A 5,804-nucleotide genomic window follows, 5' to 3' on the forward strand; every position below is an offset into this window, starting at 1 on the left:
GTTAACATACCATTAGATATCACATTTTTCTTTTACCAGAGCGTTGATGTTACCGAGAATGCAAGTGTCCAGTAATTGCACTTTATTAAGACCTACCATTGGCAATGCTAACTCCACAATGGTGACAGTAATATTGCTTAAATGTATGGTTTTCTTTGTAACATTAAATAAGAAGTGTTTTTTAAGCATACCTTTTAAAATCAGGGAATGGGTACTGTATTGCTGATGTGCAAAAAAACTGTATTTCCGAATTCCAACTGTGTGATCAGTATCCTGGAAAATACATAAAATACAACCAGTGAAAGAGTAGGAGTGTGTTATGGATTGATTCTTGTAGGTATTGAGTGCTTGTTTTCTATTACAATAATGTTACAATACTTGCATCTGGTGTATCAAATCCAAAACTCTCTGATCCTAACATCAAGTTTAGTGTTGCAGATGCCACAATTTTAAGGGTAAGTCCATTCAGAACAGATGTGATTGATTACTTAAAATAAAGTGTGTAGTTTTTTGATATGTACAATCTATACAGCTCCATAGTGTCTGATACAACGGAAATGTACGTAACAGGGCTACATGGAACAACGTTCTTTTGTAGATATCTGGTAATGGGGTGAAGGTAACATGAGTTACTTGTATTCACTAAACCTGGACTATGCAGGTGAGTTGGATATTTAACTTTTATTATATTGAATAACATAACCTGGAAAATAAATCACCTCACCCCAACCAACCACTAACCACATGGATTCGTAATTAGTAGTCAACACTCAATAAAGCATAAGTAAAAACAACTCCTCAGACCCCACAGAGTAACACAAATGTAAGTATCCCAATGTATATAATAAATCAACACTGTTGTTGGCTGGGGGTGATGTGATTTATTTTTTAATTTTTAATAACTATTTTTTCGTTCAGCCTTTATCTTTTGGACCCTAAGATTGGTCTATACGACACATTCTCTGGTGGTATTGAGTAGAACATTTAAATAATTGAATATAAAATGGGCCCTGGCAGAAAAGTGGATGGCTGGTCTTACACTATCACAGTGTGCTGCACACCTAAGGGTGGGAAATGCCACACAAGCAGGATAAAGGTACATAGGTGTGGCTGTCCTGTAGTACCTAAATGTCACCTAAACTTATTTAACTCACAAGATAAACCTCATGAGCAGTGTTACACTGGAGACAGAACCAACTAGTATGTGCCTTCCAAAAAGATATGTAAATACATACGGTAATACAGAATACACTATAGACTATTAACCAGTTTCAGAAAGAAATACACATTTAGACGTTCTAAAACAGTTTCAGAAGGGGTTACATTACAGTATTTTGCCTTACATGGCTGTTGTAACAATATACACCACTGTCATAACGGTCCAAACTTAAATTTACTTTAGGCAAGTACAAAAAACCCTATTTTGAAATGTGCCATGTGCAGATCACAGTCAGGTCCAAGACTTGTATTGCAGAGAAGTTTGATGCACACCTTGCTAACTTATTTGAATATCATAATTTAATATTCACTTAAAATGCAAATCATGACATCTCTAATGCTTTTATGCAACTATATCAAGAAAGGGGACATCATCAGCTTCAAATACTGAAAACACAGGTAAGTGGTGTATGGGTATTTGAGCACTGTGCATGCAAGAATAGGAGAGATGGGACATCCGGTGGTGGAAAAAGCCACAAGATGTCATGTTTTTGACTATAAAATGCGTGCAGCATGTTCTGTCACAACTACATAACTTGGGCAGAGCTGCACTCCTCCTGTGTTCCTCCTACAACACTGCTGGTGCCCGGTGCTGGTTTCTGTCACCAACTACTATTCTGTGTTTAGTAATGCAATGAGACGTAATCTGTGCCCAGCTTCTCTAGTCTTCTTTTAAGATTGTTACTTCCACTGCCCCACTAAACACCTGCTCTAGTTTTATCTGTGTTCCTGAATATGCTATTTCTCTAAATTGGCCTACTGTGAGTGAGCGTTGCTGTTTGAAGATTGGCCGGTCGTCTGGCCAAAGCACAGCTTACATGCTAAGCGGCTCCAACATCAAAGTGTTAGCAGATCAGGAAAGGTCCTGCACCCAGCAGTTCACATATGACTTATGTGCCATAATACATAAAGAGCTTTGATGTCCTTGAGATCTCAACACATTATTTCTAGCTTGTAATACAAGCTTTTAATCCGTGAACATTGAGAGGAGTGTTTTGAGTGTTGCTGCAGTCCTTTTTTGGGGAATTATTTATATTATATTTTATTCTATTTCCATATTATTGATTTTTCACTCCTAACACGTGATTGGTGTATATTTTTATATATTTTAATACAAGCACTCAAGCTAACTGCGGTATGAATGGTGGCCCATACATGTTTTAAACCACTTGCAGCTTTTGTTGTGTTTGGCTATTTCAATTTCTTTACTACCACAACAAGAGGACATAGTCTTACGTTAGAGGGGGAAAAGTTTAAAAGTGACATCAGGAAATATTACTTTATTTATTGAATAGCATTGAATAGCCTTCAAGCAGACGTGGTAGATGTTAATACAGTGAAGGCGTTTAAGCAAGCATTGGGGTAGGCATAAGGCTAAACAGATTTAAGATAAGGCCAGGGACTAAGGAAACTATTCAGAGGTTGGGCATGCTAGATGGGCCTAATGGTTCTTATCTGCCGTTACTTTCTATGTTTTGTTTGATTTATTCATAGCAAACAGCTGAAAATCTGCAAGGGGGGATTGTTAAGTAATTCTGATTTCACAGTCTATAGGGGGTGTCGAACTGCAGCTTCTCTGGCAAGTGAATACAATTATTTTGACAAGATGCATCGTAAAGGTGGGCGCATGAGAAGGGAGATGAACAGAAAAATAAGCCAAATACTTATAATTTAAAAAAGGCTATGTTTTCATTCCAGCTGAGAACAAGATAGCAAGCTGCATTACATAGTAACTCACATAGTAACTTAGTAATATTATATAAAATGCAAATTTAATTTTACAACGTGCGGCTGCCAGCCATAAGGAATGTAAAGTCACATGGAGGAAGTTTTTTTTTAGCTTCCGTGCAATACAACATTAATTTAATAATTTGTGAAGTTATAATTTGCTTTGTATACCTAAACTCCATTGGTTAATTTAAGAATTAGGTGTATACCATTAGTCACTATATGTTTAGTCAGATGTTATGGTTTTTTTTATTATGCAACTGGGATTTCCCATTTTCAGATATGCGTGAGTAATGATGATGTGCATTAATAAGTGTTAATTACATTTGTATACCACAACATATTGTATGTTGTATTCTAACCTTTTTGTATACCCCCCACTCTACAACAGCGTCACATAAACATCAAACTATTAATTTTACTGATCTAGGACCCTACAATTAGGGTGACCACAACAGGCATTTTTTCCCAGACAGTTCACTTGTTGCACACATGTAAAGTGCAGCCCTGTAGTATGTATAATCTCACAGAAGCACTTTATATGTGCTGGTCAGTAATAAGTGAAATGCAGATGTCCCTGTGGACACCGTGGCTATGATAAACTCTAAAGGAATACATGCAAAAAGTTGAACTTTTTGATTCAATGGATACTCCGGCCATCATATGCTATATATTCCCTACATTTTTATGGTGACCCCTTTACACCTCTCCTCGCACATGATATACTCACCACCAGTCAGCCCCAGTGCTGTCTTGTGGAGCCCAGAGGGCAGAGGTCTATTCAGACCCTGTGCTCATGAGCATAAAGAGTTTCCATTTATTTCAATTGGACCCCTTACGTGTGTGAAGCAGCCAATCAGTTGCAAGAATCAATGGATCATGGAGGAGAAAGGCAGCTTTGTATTAAAGTACTCACATAGTACATTAAATTGTCTCTTCAAAGCAATAATACATTTGCCACTACAGCCTTTATACAGTAAACTACTATATCTATAAATCATGAATACTACTTCTCCTATTCACAAACTGTCAGACAACCATATAAGATGTTTCTCATTGAGAAAATATACATTACAATGCAGACTCAACTCCACTGGCCTATGAGACTTTATAATGCTGCATGGATTCTCAGTGAGGAACAACTGAACAGAGGAGTCCAATCAGTAAAGCATGAGTTGACAGAAGTACCGTATTTCAACTCACTAAATTCACTTTGCATTATGAAGGGTCAACCCTGGAAAGTTGCTTTTGCAAGAAGAGTTGAGCTGGTCCTGTATAATCCAAAGTTTAGGCAGTGAGGTGACCTCCAAGAAATCCCACTGATTGACCAATGTATAATACAGAAACAGACAAGCTCTCTAGTACCAGAAGCTCACTAGTGCTGAACCTTTATAATGCACAAAGAAGTCATGAAATTAAAATAGCAACTTTCCTGACAACACCCACTTTGGTGAAGAAACCCCAGAGTCTTAATTTTTTTTCTTTGTTAGCTATATAGTTTATATCAGCAATAAGCAATTTAAGATTTTAAGGAAGTATCTAAAGGGAAATTCCCGTGGATTTTCTTTCTCTTTGAGCATAATATACAGTGCTGTATATAGTAGTGAAGCACTGACAAAAAAACTATTTTTATCTTGTTTTATTCTAATAAATGTCCTTTATCTGCTGACTCTGAGGCTGCCATTGTTGTCAGACATGTGATATTTTAGGTGACTTTCCCTGCTCAAACACCCCACTGAGATTATTCTTTATGGGAATGTTAATGAAGTCCATTCCGCCATAGGCTTTAAATAGAGTGTCTTGAGGGTGATTAGGGATTATATGCAGCTGCCTAAAAACATTATATAATGCAAAAACAACTGTATTTTTGAAAATGTATTTTTAATTTGATTCTAGTTATAAATAATGATGTGATTCCCCCCTAAAGTGCAGAATTCTGTACTGAGACAGATGTTGATATGCTACTTGTGACTACTTTTGAATGCCCTCCTATACATATGCAGCAGGCCTCCTAGACAAAATGTATTACGCCTTCGCTGTGGTTTTTGTTTCCTTCTGGTTCAACAAGAAAAACAGAACTCAGAAAAGTTTAAGTTCTGCCATTTTTTTTAAAGCACCAGCTATGTAAATGTTGCAGCAATACTGGGATGAATTCACACACTGTGGTGAAGGGTTTGTGCTAAACCTCTCCCCCAAGCCCAGAATCAGCATCCGCTTACCATACTCTCAGGATAACGTGCCATGCAATAAAGGGGAAGTGAACCCATGTGGATTAAACAACTCGCCTATACCATGGTAGTCATCAGACTCACTCACAGACATAAACTATTTACTTTTATTTCAACAAATCTACTTTATATATACCTTGTTGCCTAAAGAACCAGGAATTAGTACAATTGTCCAATTTTGTTGTATTTTATTCCAGTAATGAAACTGACCAGCTAAGTCCAGAACTTTGAGAGACCAAGATATAGAACCACAAGAGTCAAAACACATAAATCTAATTTAATTAGCAAAAGATTTTATTTTTTTAATTAGAGTCAATCAAATATGAGTATTATATAATATATACAGAGGCCAAAGTCAGAGAGAGAGAGATTTAGAAAAAGAAGATATCAGTGTTGCGTTTGGAGCTTCGTTCTCACTGAAGGGTTTATTTACCAACGCACATGTTTGTATTTTGAGTTTTGATTCAGCTTTCTGTTTTATTATGTATTGTAAGGTAGACTTGTGTAAACGGGCCAAAACAATTTCACTGAGAAAGAGAAGTGTTTCTGCACCTCTTTCTCCACAAATCTAACTGCATTATTCCTGCCTCTCTGTGCATTTCTGCAAAAGGGCGGAGTCACATGGACAGG

The sequence above is a fragment of the Spea bombifrons genome, chromosome 4 (assembly GCF_027358695.1).
Source record: "Spea bombifrons isolate aSpeBom1 chromosome 4, aSpeBom1.2.pri, whole genome shotgun sequence".
NCBI classification, from domain to species: Eukaryota; Metazoa; Chordata; class Amphibia; order Anura; family Pelobatidae; genus Spea; species Spea bombifrons.